This window comes from Dama dama, chromosome 7, assembly GCF_033118175.1.
Source record: "Dama dama isolate Ldn47 chromosome 7, ASM3311817v1, whole genome shotgun sequence".
NCBI classification, from domain to species: Eukaryota; Metazoa; Chordata; class Mammalia; order Artiodactyla; family Cervidae; genus Dama; species Dama dama.
Window position 1 is genome coordinate 36,393,519 of NC_083687.1, and position 19,688 is coordinate 36,413,206.

The following is a 19,688-nucleotide window of genomic DNA, read 5'->3' on the forward strand; positions in this document are numbered from 1 at the left end:
ATAGAGAAAGGAAGGGATCCAGAAAAGCATCTGCTTCATTGACCTCACCAAAGTGTGTGGATCACAACAAAGTGGAAAACTCTTAAGGAGATGGGAATACCAAACCAAACTTACCTGTCTTCCGAGAAACCTGTATGCAGTTCAAAAAGTAACAGTTAGAAGCAGACAAGGAATAATAAACTGGTTCTAAATTGGTGAAGGAGTCCGTCAACTTGGTATATTGTCACCCTGCTGATTTAGCTTATATACAGAGCATATGCGAAATGCTGGACTAGATGAGTCCTAAAGGCTGGAATCAGGATTGCTGGGAGAAATATCAACAACCTCAGATATGTGAGTGATACCACTCTAATGGCAGAAAGGGAAGTGGAACTAAAGAGTCTCTTGATGGGGTGAAAAAGGAGAGTGAAAAAGCCGGCTTAAAACTTGGTATCAAAAAAGCTAAGATCGTGGCATCTGGTCCCATCACTTCCATGGCAAATTGAAGGGGAAAAGATGGAAGCGGTGACAGATTTCCTCTTCTTGGCCTCTAAAATCACCATTGATTGTGACTGCAGCCATGAAATTAGAAGACAATTCCTTCTTGGCAGGAAAGTTATGACAAGCCTAGACAGTGTGTTAAAAGCAAAAACATCACATTGCCGACAGAAGTCTGTACAGTCAAGGCTATGCTCTTTCCAGTAGTCGTGTATGCATGTAAGAGCTGGACAGACAATAAAGAAGGAAAAGTATTGAAGAACTTATGTTTACGAACTGTGGTGCTGTAGAAGACTCTTGAGAGTCTCTTGGATAGCAAGGAGATCAAACCAGTCCACCTTAAAGGAAATCAGCCCTGAATACTCTTCGGAAGGACTGATGCTGAAGCTGAAGCTCCAATACTTTGGCCACCTAATGTGACTAGCTGACTCACTGGAAAAGACCCTGATGCTGGGAAAGTTTGAAGGCAGAAGAAAAAGAGGCTGACAGAGGATGAGATGGTTGGCTGGCATCACCAATTCAATGGGCATCAACTTGGGCAAATTCTAAGAGAAGGTAAGGGACCGGGAAGTCTGGCATACTGCAGTCCCTGGAGTCACAGAGTGTCAGACATGACCTGGCAATTGAACAGCAACAACAACATTTTTATGCATGTTGTAGAATTTTATTTTCTGTTTTGTGAAAATTGCCTTGGAATTTTGAAAGAGACTGCAGTGAATATGTATATAGATTTGGGTAGTATGGATGTATTCACAATATTAATTCTTCCAGTCAATAAATATGAAATATATTTCCTTTTGTGTCTTATAAACATTTCTTTCATGCGTCTCTTGAATGTTTTCATACATAGATCTTTCAACACCTTGTTTAAATTTATTTCTATGTATTTTTTTGAATCAATTGTAAATGGGATTATTTGTATTTCTGTAATTTGTTTTTGTGTATGGATAGGTAACTGAGTTTTATATATTCAAATACAGTACACAAAATGCATGCTATTTTTACAAAGTAGACAATTCGCCCCGCCCCCTCCCCCCCCAATAACACATACATAATGCCCAAGAATTATATGACAAGATGCTCAACATCAGTATCAGGGAAGTGCCAATCAAAAGTACAACATATACCAGATCATTCCTGTTTAAATGGCTTTCACCCAAAAGTAAGAAATAAGTGTGATTGATGATGTGTAGAAAATAGGGGTCTTAATGCATTATTGGTAGGAATGTATATTGGTGCAACTTCCATGGAAAACCTTCTGGAAATTTCTCACGAAATTTCAAAAAGAACTGTTATGTGGCCATTAATTCCACTTCTGGATATATATTCACTTCTGAATATATATTAAAAGGAAATGAAATAATTATCTCAAAGAGAAATCTGTACTCCCATATTCATTGCATCTATATTCACAGTAGCCTAGAAACAAACTATTACAGGAACAATCTAAGTATCTGTCAGCAGGTGGAGAGATTAAAACAATGTGATGTGATATATATATGTGAATTTTATTTGGCCATTAAGGAAGAAAGAAATTCTTCCATATTTGGCAGCATGGATGAAATTGGAGGGCCTTATTCTAAGTGAAATATGTTAGCGAAAGACGGATACTGTATGATGTCAATTGTAAAGATTTAAAAAAAAAAAAAATGGAACTCAGAAACAGAGTAGGAAAGTGATTGCCAAGGATTGGAGGGTGGGGGAAATAGGGACGGGTTTGTAAAAAGTCATATATTTTAACCTATTAAAATTAGAAAGTCTGAGGATCTAATATATAGCATGATGACTATAACTGATAAAATTGTGTTGTATAATTGATGCTGTCTAAGAGAGTGGAACTTGCCTGTGTTCTCTTCAAAAAGTAAAAAGTAAACATGTCAGATGATAGGTATGTTACTTAAGTTAATAGAAAGGGAAAATCTTTCTAATACATATGTAAATGTGGGTCAGCATTATGGCAGAGGGGTAGGTGGAAATGGCAAGTATACTGGAGTGGGTTGCCATTTCCTCCTCCAGCAAAGCTTCCCAACTCAGGGATTGAACCATCGTCTGTGTCTCCCTCATTGCAGGCAGATTCTTTAGCTGCTGAGTCATCAGGAAAGTCCTAACAAAACTAACATATGTCCTTGAAATTCTACTATTGGGCATATACCCTGATAAAACCATAATTCAAATAGACACATGTACCCCAAAATTCATTGCAAAAGTGTTTACAATAGCCAGGACATGGAAACACTCTAGATGTGCACTGAGAGAGGAATGGATAAAGAAGTTGTGGTGCATCTATACAAGAGAATTTTAATTTACCTTAAAGAGAACTGAATTTGGGTCATGAGCTGAGGTAGATGAACCTACAGCCTGTTATGGAGAGTGAAATAAGTCAGAAAGAGAAAACCAAATGTTGTATATTAATGAGTATATATGGAATCTAGAAAAATGGCACTGATTAACCTATTTTCAGGGTAGGAAGAGAGAAACAGACAGAGAACAGGTTTGTGGATCCAATGCGGGAAGGAGAGGGCAAGTTGAATTGAGAGTAGCAATGAAACACAGTCCATTATCATCTGTAAAATATTAACAGACAGCTGGGCAGTGGCTGTATGACACAGGAAGCTTACCCCATGCTCTGTGACCACCTGGAGAAGTGGGACAGGGTGCGAGTGGGGGACTCAAGGAGGAGGGGGTATATGTACACTTATGACTGACTCACATCATTGTAAAGCAGAAACCAACACATTGGAAAGAAATTGTACTCCAGTTAAAAGTCAATTTAAAAAATAATATATACATCTGTCAAATTCTTATAGAATATATTTAAATATCTTACAGTTTTATTTGCCAATTCTGTCTCAAACAATACTCTGCTTGCTAGTCACTAATCATGGCATTTGATTTATATGTGTTGGTGTCTCCAAAGGAAAATGAAGAACTTTGTACTATCTACTGAGAAAGGCAAAATGGAGACTTTTTCGATACTTAAATATCACTTAAGGAAAAGGATTAATAATTAAGTTGTTATCAGTGGATGATTAGCCCCTCAGCCTCTGGCCTCTCTTTTAACTGGACCCTGTTTCTCCTCTTTCTAGTGCTTTGGTAGGATCCTTATCTTTGAGGGCAAATTTAACAAGTCAGCTTCCATACAAATGTTATAACTGGGTGCTTAGTCCCCAGAGGTGACAAAGTCCCTTATCACTTGATGCTTCTTGTGTGAAATGAATCGCAAAAAAGAATCAAGCCTCCCCCTGTATCATTGTGTTTTTAAAGTAGATCCAAAAGGCTGAGGGTAGGTATCACTGTGGGAGAGATTTTGTTTTCCAGGCTGGACTCCTCTTGTCAGGACTAGATTGGTGGTATATGAAATTTTTCAAGCTGCTTGAGCAGCAATGGCTGTCTTATGCTTGTATACATATGCCTATCACACACAGATACACACACACACTCACTCCCCACATAATAAATGACTGGCATGCAAAGAAAGTCATGTTCCCATTTTCCAGTGACTGAAGATAAAAAATTTGGCCTTAACTTGCTGCCCTAATTCTCTTATCTTCAGAGTAATATATGAATGAGAAAAGTGAAAATCCCACACAAAACCTTCAAATCAGAAGAGAAATTTAACATTCCTCCTTCATTTTCTTAAAATAAAAATATTCAAATAAATATAAATAATTAGACATCAGTATATTCATATAGATATACATAAAGGGTAGCTGAAAGATCTTCTAACAAGGATGTCATTAACTTTGGTGTGAACGGTCTGTAACAGTGTTTATGATGACCAGTCCCTGATATTTGACATTTTTCATGTGGCTGAAATATATTTTTTTCTGGACACTTCAGATGATACAGCCTTTGTGGGGCTACACGCAAAAACTGAGAAACTTGCTCTTGTTTTCCTATCACCACCTCAGATTTTTTAACTTCTGGGGGTGTCTTATAAACAGAAGTCTCATCTGAAATGGCTTCTGTTAAAATGTCCATCTGTTGCATTTGAAAATATATTTGTATTATTTGTTACTATAACAGCTGGAATTTTCACTACTTTTCCATTCTGTAGGAAGTTTTCCATTTTTAAATCTGAGGGTTTGTGTTAAAGTTATAGGAACTTTGCATAACAGTATAGAGCTTAATGCTTTGATCAAATTTTGGAACTAGAAAATAGGATCGAGGTGACCTGATTTTTCTCAGCCCTTTTGGTTACAGAGTGGGAACCACATCAGATGGTGACCATTCTGCTCCTTATACAATTCCTGGGAAGTCAGTCCACAATTTCCTTTAATGATCCATCCACCCCAGGACTCAACAGCTCAGACTGTTGAAATTTCTTGTTATATATACCTTGAAGCTTGAAGTCATTCCATGTTTGGTTTTCCATTTTCTATGGAATTTGAAACCTCTCTAGTCTAACAATTCCTAATACACTTTGATGTGATTATTACATGATCTTGAACATAATATTCTAAAGGTAAGCCATCTTAAGCATTTAGCATTTCTGATGTCTTCCTTTGCACTCTATCTTTTGTATATTGGGGCATATGAATAAATAATCATGATTGAGATTGTTTCAAAACTTCATTATTTACAAAGCAATTTTTATATCCATGCTGGTCTTAATCTCATTGTGATAAACAAGGAGATAAGGGTTTCATGCACTTAGGGAAGAAAGTAATCTGGGAAGAAAGGAAGGAAGATAAGGTGATGTGTAACGAAGGGTTGAATAGAGCAGGAAATGGATGTAAGAACATGAAATAATGGGATGCTTACATATTTCATTGGCCAAACTATGTAATATAGATGCATCTGCCAAGAACATTTGACCTTTTCTGATTCACTAATTTTTGAAGCAAAATCAAAGCCTCATATTTTTGCAGACTCTTGCCTGATTGAATCCCATCCTGACAAAGTTGGCACACAGATGCTCCTCACACAGGTGTGTACACAGACCTTGACAAGTGAAATGAGCCTATTTGCATTGTGGCCACCAATCGCTCTTTGGTCTGCCCCTCTTTCCCTCCAATTTTCTCTACTCTTCCTGCATGTTCTTCCTGGTAGGATGTGGGAAATGGGTAGCTCAAACACACACACTAAAAGTTGTAGGGATAAAGTTGACTCCGTTACAAATTAAAGGTACACTGCTGGTTCAGCAGTGATGAACCCAGCTGCCAATGCAGGAGACCCGGGGTCGGTTTCCTGAGTCGTGAAGATCCCCTGGACAAGGAAATGGCAACGACTCCAGTATTCATGCCAGGGAAATCCCACGGACAGAGGAGCCTGGTTGGTGACCGTCCATGGGGTCGCAAAAAGAATCAGGCACAAACCAGTGACTAAATAAAAAAAATCAGGGAAGTCTTTCCCCCATCATTCCCTCTTTCTGGACACTGCTGAATATGATTTAAAAACTGGAGATTTGGAGTTGTAATTGAAAATCAGAAATATATACTAATTTTCCAATTGAAGGAGGAATCTCTAAACTCAGTCCATGACTGCTTAAAATCTTAGAACTTCATTAAGTTGTGATGACTACAGTGAGACAGTCAAGGTTGAGAAATAGAAGCTCAGTCTTCTCTCCCCAGCAAGACAGTTGCCAGATGATGCTGTGCTCTGAGCTTGTTCTCTTGGCCTCTGTCCCGCATGTCTCCTGCATGCAGAGCAGGAAAACTTAAAAATCTATTAGGATTTCGGGGGGCTCAGATACCCAATGGCAAAAATTTTCCCCAATCCCACAAAGAAAACAACCTTTTTTTTTTTTTTTTTTGGAAAATTTAAGGGAAGATTTATGGACACTCAGGTTTATAAAACCATTTGGCGCTTCATAGTTGGCAGGCTGGTTGCTTTGAGAGTTCAAAGTTTGGACTGACCACACCATTCCTGCTACCACTCCCTCCTCCTTCTTTAATAGTTCAATTTAGTTTCTACATTGATACCTAAGAGGCTAGTCGTTTAAACTTATTGGACAACTTGTAAAAATCAGTAGAACTTAGAAGAAGGTATCTATTGCTTTTTAAAGGCATTTTTTCTGTTTGTCCCTTGCTGCATTTAGGAGTCCAGTTGGTGACCTCTGAGTTTCCATTTAGCTTAGCTTCCTGATGGAAGCACTGCATAATTTGGGTTTTGTTTAAGCAGTTGGTGACTTTGACCCCTCTTAGTAACGTGTTTAGGCTGAGGAGGACTGAAAGAAGGTTCAAGATGGGATATTTCCAACCTCTTCCAAGCTAGAGTAGTCTTCCTCTCAGCATAGCAAACCCTTATATAGAAATGGTTTCCAGTCTCTATAGATTGTTCTGGTGGAGCAACTCAGATCAAAGGCTTGCTATTTGAAAAATGCACATTGCATTGGAGAACAACAACAACAAAATGTTATGCAAGTCAATAATATCACTTCAAAGTATCTCAAGTGTATCCTCAATTTCAAATGAAAATGGAGAACATGAGAACAGGGTGTATAAGTTTTCTCTGCCTAATTCTGTTTGTAACTGACATGAATTCTCGACTATCCCTTTACTGCTAGTGACGGGTCCCCAAGGACTCTGGGTGTAGGGCAATCTGCTTATTAATTACCTGTACCTGTGATAATCTTGTACACTTAATTTACAAGGGTGACAAACTTTTATCTACCTCACTCTTTTTGAATGCAGATTAGTTGCACTTTTTTGAAAGAATAGCATTTTAGGGAGGAATTTAAAATGAGAAACAGAGATAATGTGGATTAGCCTGTTAGATACCTTTATTCCCAGGAAATCAGTTGTGCTCATAGGATTTGTTTCCGTTGTTGTTATAGTATTTGTTGAGTACCCATCTTATGGGTTTCTGCCATTCTCCTAGGTACAGTGTAATTGTATCTTTAGATTACACAACATTTTAGGCATAGGGCTCTTTATTTTTTTTCTTTGCATGTTCAACATGCTTTATGATAACATTAGAAAAAGTCTTCTGTGTGCACCTATGCATGCAAACATTTTAGCATATTATATCAGTACTTACTTGACATATGTACCTTGCATACATTATCTGATTTGCCAGAAACTAAATATTAACCATATTGTGATGAAAATGAACACTCCTGACAACTCTTTCTTTCCCCATATTCTTTCCTGAAATGATGATGGTGAACTTTAATATTGTGGAAGTCTATGTTCAGAATGTACAGCTCAAAACATGAGGCTCAGAGATTGAATCTTGAGGTCTGATCAGTTCCTTAACTTTGCCTTAACCCGTTACACATTATGTCAGCAGTTAGGCAAGGCGATATTTTTCCTTCCACAACAGTAGCTCTTATTTTGCTTCTCAACCTCTGATACATCTACTTGTTTGCATCCTCTTCCCAACACAGTGCTAACATGTCAAAATTCATCTGTAGACTGAGAGGAAAACTGAATGCTGAATCTTACGATACTACAGAGTCATTTGTTTGGAAAATGGGAAGACTTCTGATTGAGCAGATATGATACACAGATATTTGTTTAAACTGGTTCTGGATCTGACTCATCTGTGACTGAATCTTGGTTACCAGACCTGCATTTCATTTCTACTTAAACTCCGAAAAGTGCTTCAGAGATTTTGATCAGGTTCTTTTGACTTTATTTTTAGTTAATCCCCTTAGCAGAGAGGGCAATGGCAACTCACTCCAGTACTCTTGCCTGGAAAATCCCATGGGCAGAGGAACCTGGTGGGCTGCAGTCCATGGGGTCGCAAAGAGTCGGACAGGACTGAGCGACTTCACTTTCACTTTTCACTTTCATTCACTGGAGAAGGAAATGGCAGCCCACTCCAGTGTTCTTGCCTGGAGAATCCCAGGGACGGCGGAGTCTTGTGGGTGACCATCTATAGGGATGCACAGAGTTGGACACGACTGAAGTGATTTAGCAGCAGCAGCAGCAATCCCCTTGGACTCAGTTTATAAACCTAGGGGAACCTCCCAACACTTTGCAGAATGAAATGGCAACCCCTAAAATGGCTACTTCTTGTATTGCTCAGTGACTGACCGGTGTAAGAAATCAGGATGACGTGGGCTGTTTTCTTGCCTACTCTTTTGTAGTCAGTAGAAAAGTAAAGGGCGCTGGATGCCTAACCTACAAAAGATGTCCTTTTCATTATAGGGGACTGGACTGCAAAAGTAGGAAGTCAGGAGACACCTGGAGTAAAATGCAAATTTGGCCTTGGAGTACAGAATGGAGCAGGGCAAAGGCTAATAGAGTTCTTCCAAGAGAACACACTGGTCATAGCGAACACCCTCTTCCAACAGCACAAGTGAAGACTCTACACATGGACATCACCAGATGGTTGAGACCAAAATCAGATTGATTATGTTCTTTGAGGCCAAGGATGGAAAAGCTCTATGCAGTCAGCAAAAACAAGCCATGGAGCTGACTGTGGCTCAGATCATGAAATCCTTATGGCCAAATTCATTCTTAAATTGAAGAAAGTAGGGAAAAGCACTAGACCATTCAGGTATGACCTAAATCAAATCCCTTATGACAATACAGTGGAAGTGAGAAATAGATTTAAGGGACTAGATTTGATAGACAGAGAGCCTCATGAATTATGGATGAAGGTACGTGACATTGTACAGGAAACAGGGATAAAGACCATCACCAAGAAAAAGTAATGGAAAAAAGCGAAATGGCTGTCTGAGGAGGCCTGAATGTGAAGCCAAGTGAGCCTTAGGAAGCATCACTATGAACCAAGCTAGTGGAGGTGATGGAATTCCAGTTGAACTATTTCAAATCCTAAAAGATGACTCTGTGAAAGTGCTGCACTCAATATGCCAGCAAATTTGGAAAAGTCAGCAGTGGCCACAGGACTAGAAAAGGTCAGTTTTGATTCCAGGCCCAAAGAAGGGCAATGCCAAAAATGCTCAAACTACCACACAATTGCACTCATCTCACACTCTAGTAAAGTAATGCTTAAAATTCTCCAAGTCAGGCTTCAGCAGTACGTGAAAAGTGAACTTCCAGATGTTCAAGCTGGTTTTAGGAAAGGCAGAGGAACCAGAGTTCAAATTGCCAACATCTGCTGGATCATTGAAAAAGCAAGAGGGTTCCAGAAAAACATCTATTTCTGCTTTATTGACTATGCCAAAGCCTTTGACTTATGGATCACAATAAACTACAGAAAATTCTGAAAGAGATGGGAATGCTAGACCACCTAAGCTACCTCTTGAGAAACCTGTATGCAGGTCAGGAAGCAACAGTTAGAACTGGACATGGAACAATAGACTGGTTCCAAATGGGAAAAGGAATATGTCAAGGCTGTATATTGTCACCCTGCTTATTTAGGTTATATGCAGAGTACATCATGAGGAACTCTGGGCTGGAAGAAGCACAAGCTGGAATCAAGAATGAGGAGAGAAAAATTAATAACCTCAGATATAGAGATGACACCATCCTTATGGCAAAAAGTGAGGAAGAACTAAAGAGCCTCTTGATGAAAATGAAAGAGGAGAGTGTAAAAGTTGGCCTAAGGCTCAACATTCAGAAAACTAAGATCATGGCATCTGGTCCCATCACCTCATGGCAAATAGATGGGGAAACACTAGAAACAATGGCTGACTATATTTTCCTGGGCTCCAAGATTGCTGCAGATGGTGATTGCAGCCATGAAATTAAAAGACGCTTACTCCTTGGAAGGAAAGTTATGACCAACATAGACAGCATATTAAAAAGCAGAAGCATTAGTTTGCCAACAAAGGTCCAACTAGTCAAGGCTATGATTTTTCCAGTGGTCATATATGGATGTGAGAGTTGGACAATAAAGAAAGCTGAGTGCTGAAGAATTGATGCTTTTGAACTGTGGTGTTGGAGAAATCTCCTGAGAGTCCCTTGGACTGCAAGGAGATCCAACCAGTCCATCTTAAAGGAGATCAGTCCTGGGTGTTCATTGGAAGGACTGATGTTGAAGCTGAAACTCCAATACTTTGACCATCTCATGTGAAGAGCTGACTCATTTGAAAAGACCATGATGCGGGAAAGGTGAAGGCAGGAGAAGGGGCGACCGAGGATGAGATGGTTGGGTGGCATCTTTCCACTCTCCTGGGTCTCTCCTAGATCTGGCCCTTGCCTGAGTTTCAGCTTCACCCCTGCCCTGTCCTCTCATCTCTCCAGTCCAGCTACACCAGATCTGATCAGTTCCCTGAACATACCATGATCCTGGACTATCTTCGTTGCTTTGCTTTGCCTAGAATGTTTTTTCCTTAGTTTGTTCAGCTTCCTCCCATGTATCTTTTAGATTTTTAGCTTCTGCACCAGCTCCTTGGACAGTGATTCCTAACTCTTTTGCCTAGGAGCCAAGTTCCCTTGCTCTCTGCTCCCACAGTGTGAGTCCTTCCTGTTTCCATAGCTTATCATGTTTCTGATTATTTGTTCAAATACCCATCTTTTCCACGAGAATAAATCCTAATGAAATCAGTGACCTCACCTGTCACATTTATCAAAGGATTTTCTTTCTATAATGTAGAATCTGGTGCTGGGGAGGTATTCGGTAAACCATTGTCAAATACATAAAGATTTTAATGAAAACAGAGAACTGGAGAGGTTGAATCTCCTGCCCTGATTCATACAAGTTATACCTCTGGCCACACCTGGATTAGAACCCACGTGTGTTTATCAAGAGTGTCCAGCTTTCCCTCCATTTGACTGCTACCTTCAGGAAGGGCTGGTGTGACTGGAAAGGTTCATTTCTACTTTTTCCTGTTTTCTGCCCTTGGAACAGTATTTTGGATCCAGTTTTCTATAATGGACAATTTTAAGATCTTTGTGATAATACAACATATACTTTAAAAGAGTATTTTGAAAATTATAGGTTCCTGCTTAGTGATATTTCTACATGTTTCTGAAAGTTATATAATCCAGAAAGTTTATGTGAAAAATATCAGTAACTACTTTTAATTTTCATCTTGATTTTTTTGTTAAAATTTAAAGTAAGTATTTTTTGCTTTGTTTTTATTTATTTATTTATTTTATCATCATCTAAGGGCTTCCCTGGTGGCCCGGATGTTAAAGAATCCACTTGCAATGAAGGAGACCTGAGTTCAATCCCTGGGTTGGGAAGATATCCTGCAGGAGGGCATGGCAACCCAGTTCCGTATTCTTGCCTGGAGAATTCCATGAATGGAGGAGCCTGATGGGCTACAGTCCATGAAGTCACAAGGAGTAACACAAGACTGAGTGAATAAGAGACACATACCACTACCAAATACTTATTCACTATAAGGGTGCATAGGGTGTGGAGGTACCGCAAGTTTATACATCAGGATTATGCAGATATTTTTAATGTATTGGTGTTGGACTAACCATAAAGAAATCTTGCTATTTGTGATAATATGAATGAATCTTGAGCTCATTCAGTTCAGTTCAGTTCAGTCATTCAGTCGTGTCCGACACTTTGCAACCACATGAATCACAGCATGCCAGGACTATCTGTCCACCACCAACTCCTGGAGTTTACTCAAACTCATGCCCATTGAGTCGGTGATGCCATCCAGCCATCTCATCCTCTGTCGTCCCCTTCTTCTCCCACCCCCAATCCCTCCTAGCATCAGGGTCTTTTCCAATGAATCAACACTTCGCATGAGGGAGCCAAAGTATTGGAGTTTCAGCTTCAGCATCAGTCCTTCCAATGAACACCCAGGACTGAGCTCCTTTAGGATGGACTGGTTGGATCTCATTGCATTCCAAGGGACTCTCAGGAGTCTTTGCCAACACCACAGTTCAAAAGTATCAATTTTTCGGCCCTCAGCTTTCTTCACAGTCCAAATATCACATCCATGCATAACCACTGGAAAAACCATAGCCTTGACTAGACAGACTTTTGTTAGCAAAGTAATGTCTCTGCTTTTTAATATGCTATCTAGTTTGGTCATAACTTTCAGTCCAAGGAGTAAGGGTCTTTTAATTTCATGGCTGCAATCACCATCTGCAGTGATTTAGGAGCCCCCCAAAATATAGTCTGACACTGCTTCCAATGTTTCCCCATCTATTTCCCATGAAGTGATGGGACCAAATGCCATGATCTTAGTTTTCTGAATGTTCAGCTTTAAGCCAACTTTTTCACTCTCTTCTTTCACTTTTATCAAGAGGCTTTTTAGTTCCTCTTCACTTTCTCCCATAAGGGTGGGGTCATCTGCATATCGCAGGTTATTGACATTTCCTGAGCTCATTATGCTATATGAAATAAGTCCAAGAAAGTCAAATGCTGTATGATCACACTTAAATGTGGAATCAAACAGCAACCACGAGGAACAAAACATAAATACAAAGAACAGATTGGTGGTTTGGGTGGGCAGCCAACATCGGTGAAGTGGGTTAAAAGGTACAAATGTACAGTTATATATAAATCCTGGGGGTATAAAACAGAGCATGATGACTCTAGTTAATAATAGTGTATCGCTCACTTGAAAGTTGCAAAGAGAGTAGATCTTAAAAGTTCTCACCACTAGAAAGAAATCATAACTATGTGTGATGATGGATATTAACTAGATTTACTATGGTGATTATTTTCCATCTGAACCACCAGGGAAGCCCCTATTTGCAGTATATACAAATAGCAAGTCATTGTGTTGTACATCTAAAACTTGTATAATGCTATATGTCAATTATATTAATACCTCAATCTAAAAAATACACCATGAAAAAACAGGAGAGAGAGACTTTGATCATATGCATTTCTATGTTTCTTATAGTCTTATTTCACCCATATTAATTGTCCTAAGAATCTATGCCCACGTAGCCCTGAGGAACATGATGACTTGAGAAATTTTACTGACAAGAAGAGAGAAAAGAAAGAGAGTCTAAGTTTTAATATTCATGCAACAGGCATTTGACCTTAGAAAGAAGAATATAAGACTCCCCAGATTTTACTGATAAATCCTCTGCCCTTTGTTCCAGTGGTGAAAAGTGAAAGTGAAAGCTACTCTGTCATCTCGGACTCTTTTTGACTCCATGGGCTGTATTCTCCAGGCCAGAATACTGAAGTGGATAGCTGTTCCCTTCTCCAGGGAATCTCCCCCACCCAGGGATCTAACCCAGGACCCCGCATTGCTGGCGGATACTTTACCGGCTGAGCCACAAGGGAATATGCCAAGCAAGGAGGAAATGCTTAGTTTTCCACTCTTATTTAGCCAGGGTAAAGCAACCTAGGAATATGCTTGTGTATTCTGTGATGTGTTTCCTTACTTATATTATTTATTAATTTTTTTGCATTTTAATATATGTGGTATAATATGAGATGTGGTTACCTTATAGATGTGCACAAATCCATGTAGTAATATGGTAATATGTTGCATTTTTACCAAAGAAGATAATTATTTCCGAATTCTGCCTTTCATACAAAGTAAAATTCCTATGTCTCACTGTAAGAAATAATTTCTGAAGGATATTGAAGACATATATATCTATATAGTTGGTTGTGAGTGATATTAAAAATGGAGTTTGTAAATATCCATTATCTCATCTATGTTGTATTTGACTATCATTCTAAATTGGACAATATCATTATACATTATTAGTGAAATGAAATGAAACATGTGAAATGAATGAGTTATATTTAAAGATGCAACTACTTTACAAGTGATGCACTTGTAGCCCTATTTTATTATGTGTTTTCTGATATAAGCAAAATATAAATAGAGATGTAGTGTTCTGAGGTGATTTAAATTTACAAGGGATAAAGGAAATGGGATTTTTGATTGATAGGAATACATTAAATATATTGGTTTTACTCCTGAATTTTCTTTATTTATAGACTTCCAAATAGGGCTTCAACTACATCAAAGGGAACCATTAAATATGTTAGAGTTAGAAATCATTTCAAAATTGAATGATTTAATTATGTTTTATTAGGGTCTCATTCTTTTTTTTTTTTTTTTTGCCCATGTTGGATAGCATCTTGGATAGATTTGCATTGTATTTTTATAAACAGTGCTATGTATTCATTTCTTAAAATAATTTTTTCCACATCAACTGAAATGGCCAAGGAAAGAAATAGTAAGTAATTGTGAAGCATTAAAATCCACGAAATTTAGTCACTGCATTATTTTTTTTTAATTTAAAATCCAAAATATTATACAGTTTCTCCAATAAAAATTATATTTGCTTTACTCCAGTTCTATTTTATATAATCATAATGGTTTTTGCCAAAGAATGGCAACTGTTCCGTGTTCCAACTTTCAAGCCAGGTGCAAATGATGCTTGCTATTGCACTGGACATTGGGACTCAGGTCCAGGGGGGCAGGTAGCAAAATGGTGTCAGGCAAACAGACAGGGAACAATTAAAGACTAAATTACACGAATTATCCCACTATCAACCGTTTGTTCACCATGAGGGGTGAGTAGGGTGTGGAGCTAACCAACATTGTCCTCAGGATTATGAAAACACTCTTAATGTATTAGTTATGGACTTACCATGAAGAAATCTTGCTCTCTGTGATAGCATGAAGGAACCTTGAGGGCATTATGCTATGCGAAGTAAGTCAGATAAAGACAAATGCTACATGAGGTCCCTTAAATGAGGAATCAAAAACCAATAACCACAAAGAACAAAATATAAATCCAGAGAACAGTTTGGTGGTTTCCAGAGGCAGGGTTTGGGTGGCGGAGCCTGAATGGGTGAAGTGGATACAGATTTCCCATTATAGTTTTCAAGAATCCCTTTCTCTTAAGAATTTGTATTTATAGGTGAGTTTTTGAAATTATTCACATTTGCAAAATATTTAACTGATTTTGAGTTTACTACTTTACTCCTTTATATATTAATAAAAATTTAATACTATCCTGAAACATAGCCTAATGCATTTTGTCATGAGAAATGAACATACTAACTCATAAATAACCAACTTATAAATAAATAATATATTTTGAGAATTAGTTCAAAATACATTTATTAAATATTATGAAGGGTTATTGTTTGAATTTAATCTTGCTGGTCCCAAATTTTTCATGAGAAAGAGATAAATATGTGAATAAATAATTAGTCCAGTTTATTCATTTCTTTGGTGAATGTAAATAAAACTTAACAAACTAACCCAAAGGAGAGAAGAGCTGATTTGTCTGGAAAAGTTACAAGAGTTTTCAAAAAGGAAGTGAAATAGCATATGTAGGAGCTCCCAAGGAGTATTTGGGGATGGGACTCCAGGTCAGAGAAGTGCTTATATAAAGAGAGATTTTAAAATCCAAAGAGCACCACAGGTGTGGGGAAAGATGATGAATTCTATCGACTCTCTCCTATCTGTGGGAGGGCCAGAGAGAAACAGCAAAAGATCTGTAGCTTGTGACTCACATGTCTCACTTGCTCCCTGCAGTTGTGTCCTTCCTGTGAGTGGATTTCTGTGCAGACACATGGACACATGAGCCTAGGAGCGAACCCTCCACTCCTGTCTGTCCTGGAGACACGCCTCCTCACATGTCCTTGGGAGAGAGCACTGAGTTCTATAGGTAAGATCCCCTGCAGAAGCAAATGGCAACCTAATCCAATACTTTTTTCTGGAAAATCCCATGGACAGAGGAGCCTGGTGGACTATAGCCCAAGAGGTCCCAAAAGTTTCAGACATACTTATCAACTAAACAGCCAAAGCAATTAGAAACTGGTAGTAAGAACAAATCAAAGAATTGTATGACATTGGGCCTTTTATTTGTGCTGTGATTAACCTTTATTACAACTCACATTACTGAAGTTATTCTATATATGTAATATAAGACTGCCTATATTTCATAAATATTAAACTTCATAACCATACGTGAGGCCTTGTTCTTCTTGTTATTGACCCCATGGACTGCAGCACACCAGGCTTTCCCGTCCTTCATTATCTCCTGGAGTTTGCTCAAACTCATGTCCATCGTGTCGGTGATAACATCCAACCACTTCATCCTCTGTCACCCCTTCTCCTCCGTCCCTCAATCTTTCCCAGCATTAGGGTCTTTTACAATGAGTCAGCTCTTCGAATCGGTTGGCCAAAATATTAGACCTTTGACATTAGTACTTTGGATATTCAAGGTTGATTTCCTTTAGAATTGACTGGTTTCATCTCCTTTAATCCAAGGACTCTCAAGCTTCCAGCACCCCTGTTCAAAAACATCAGTTCTTCAGTGCTCAGACTTCTTTATGGTACAACACTCATATCGTTGCATGAAACTAGAAAAACCATACCTTGGAATATATAGTAATTGTCTGACAAAGTGATCACTCTGCTTTTTAATATGCTGTCTATTTTTTTCATAGCTTTTCTTTCAAAGAGAAAGCATCTTATAATTCAGTCATCACCTACACTGATTATGGAGCCCAAGAAAATAAAATATGTGAGGCCTATCAAATACCTAACTCAAACTTTTCATCAAGATAAATGTGGTTATAGAATTACATAGCCTTAGGATAACCACACTTTGGCTTTTTTAAACAATTGCTATGTTTCTCTGTGATTCCCTTTCTTTGGGGATGGTATTAAAAAAAAAATCGAAATTTTATTCCAATCTGAAAGAAAGGCAATCCCAAAGAATGCTAAAACTACTGCACAAATGCACTCATCTCACACGCTAGTAAAGTAATGCTCAAAATTCTTCAAGCCAGGCTTCAGCAACACGTGAACCGTGAACTTAAAGATGTTCAAACTGGTTTTAAAAAAGGCAGAGGAACCACAGATCAAATTGCCAACATCCGCTGGATCATCGAAAAAGCAAGAGAGTTTCATATAAACATCTATCTCTGCTTTATTGACTATGCCAAAGCCTTTGACTGTGTGGATCACAATAAACTGTGGAAAATTCTAAAAGAGATGGGAATACCAGACCACCTGACCTGCCTCTTGAGAAACCTATATGCAAGTCAGGAAGCAACAGTTAGAACTGGACATGGAAAAACAGACTGGTTCCAAATAGGAAAAGGAGTATGTCAAGGCTGTATATTGTCACCCTGCTTATTTAACTTATATGTAGAATGCATCAGGAGAAACGCTGGGCTGGAAGAAGCAGAAGCTGGAATCAAGATTGCCAGGAGAAATATCAATAATCTCAGATACGCAGATGACATCACTCTTTCGGCAGAACATGTAGAGGAACTAAAAAGCCTCTTGATGAAAGTGAAAGAGGAGTGTGAAAAAGTTGGGTTAAAGCTCAACATTCAGAAAACTAAGATCATGGCATCTGGTCCCATCACTTCATGGGAAATAGATGGGGAAACAGTGGGAAAAGTGTCAGACTTCATCTCTTGGGATCCAAAATCACTGCAGATGGTGACTGCAGCCATGAAATTAAAAGACCCTTCCTCCTTGGAGTGAAAGTTATGACCAAACTAGATAGCATATTAAAAAGCAGACACATTACTTTGCCAACAAAAGCCCATCTAGTCAGGGCTATTGTTTTTCCTGTGGTCATGTATGAATGTGAGATATGGACTGTAAAGAAAGCTGAGTGCTGAAAAATTGATGCTTTGGACTGTGGTGTTGGCGAAGACTCTTGAGAGTCCCTTGGTCTGCAAGGAGATCTAGCCAGTCCATCCTAAAGGAGATCAGTCCTGAGTGTTCATTGGAAGGACTGATGTTGAAGCTGAAACTCTAATACTTTGGCCACCTCATGCGAAGAGTTGACTCATTGGAATAGACCCTGATGCTGGGACGGATTGGGGGTAGGAAGAGAAGGGGATGACAGAGAATGAGATGGCTGGATGGCATCACCGACTTGATGGACATGAGTTTGAGTAAACGCTGGGAGTAGATGATAGACAAGGAGGCCTGGCATGCTGTGATTCATGGGGTCGCAAAGAGTCAGACATGACTGAGTGACTGAACTTAACTGAACTGAACCATGTTTCTTTAATGATTCTGATTTATATCTCAAAGTTGTATTCTTTATCACAGAGCATGACTCAAATTTACACTGAATCTACTATGTTCACTAAGAAATCCTGTGGCTAGTGACACAATAGGGGAATAAAATTAAAACAAAAATTAGGTGCTTAAATTTGAAATTGGAGAAAAAGAAGAGAACCACAAATATATGTAAAAAATGTGCACTGAATAAAGTTGTGGGTGGTAGGAAAGAATGGCCATCTGGGTCTATAAGAACAGTAGCCATATGGGGACACTTTATATTAAGACAGGGTACTCATTTGTCCATAAAGCTTCTGCTTCCTGTGGACAGTGGGTATTCAGTTCAGTTCACTTCAGTTCAGTCACGTAGTTATGTCCGACTCTTTGCTACGCTTCCTGGGGACTGTGGGTATTAACAAATTAATATTAGAGCTTACATTGCTACAAGAATTTTAGTGAAGAAGATGACAGATTGGGTGTGGTAGGAAAAAAGTCACTTTTCTCAGCAAAAGAAATTTTAACCTTAGGGCATATTCTATAGCAATCAAGGTAATTAAAAAGCAGACAGCTGTCCCATCTTTGAAAAACAATTTCACAAGTACCTGTTTCTAAAGTTTTCAGGCAGTACAAGAGAAGAACATCTGTATTTAATATTTCTTTAAAATCACGATTGTAACTGCTGTTTCCAAGGCCACCCACATGAATGGCGGGAGACAGTGTTGTTATGAAAGTGACTCTAGATGCAAATGGTAATTCCATGGCTTAGAGTCACCAGTTGGCTTCCTGGAAGGAGTGTGAACTATCTTTTTTGGAGGAACTTTTCTCTCAGACAAAAGTAGAACTAAACAGTAAGTGGCCAGGAGCCATTAATATTTTCACACTAAGAACACCTTGGGTTGATTAGAACAGGTCTGTGTTGCTCCTCCATCACTTGGTCATTTGTACTGCTGTTGCTGGTATCCTATTTTTGATACCTTGCCTTCAGAGAGCTCACTGTTTCTATAATGAAGGTCTGTGGGCAGAAACACTTCTGTCTTGCCAACAGATCTTAGACTCCATCCTTTTCCCTGTCCTCAGTTGATGCAGGGAGTGGGCTTTTTCACACTGAACTTTGAGGACCACATCTCACCAACCAGCATTCCTCAGAAAAGTTAAAATTCCTTTCTCCCTCTGTGTATCGAACTCCCTTCACTTTGACTTCAGATTACATTTCTCATCTGTCCACTCCATTTTCAGGAACCCCATTCCAATTGATCCATCAATTATCAGCACCACGGTCACATGGGAAGTTAATGAAAGCTTCACCTGAAATTAAGAAAATCATTAAAATACATGTTCACTCAGAATGTGGTAACATACCAGGGTATTCTGGGGTACTTGAAGTTTTACATGTCATGTGCTCATGGGGAGAGTTTTAATG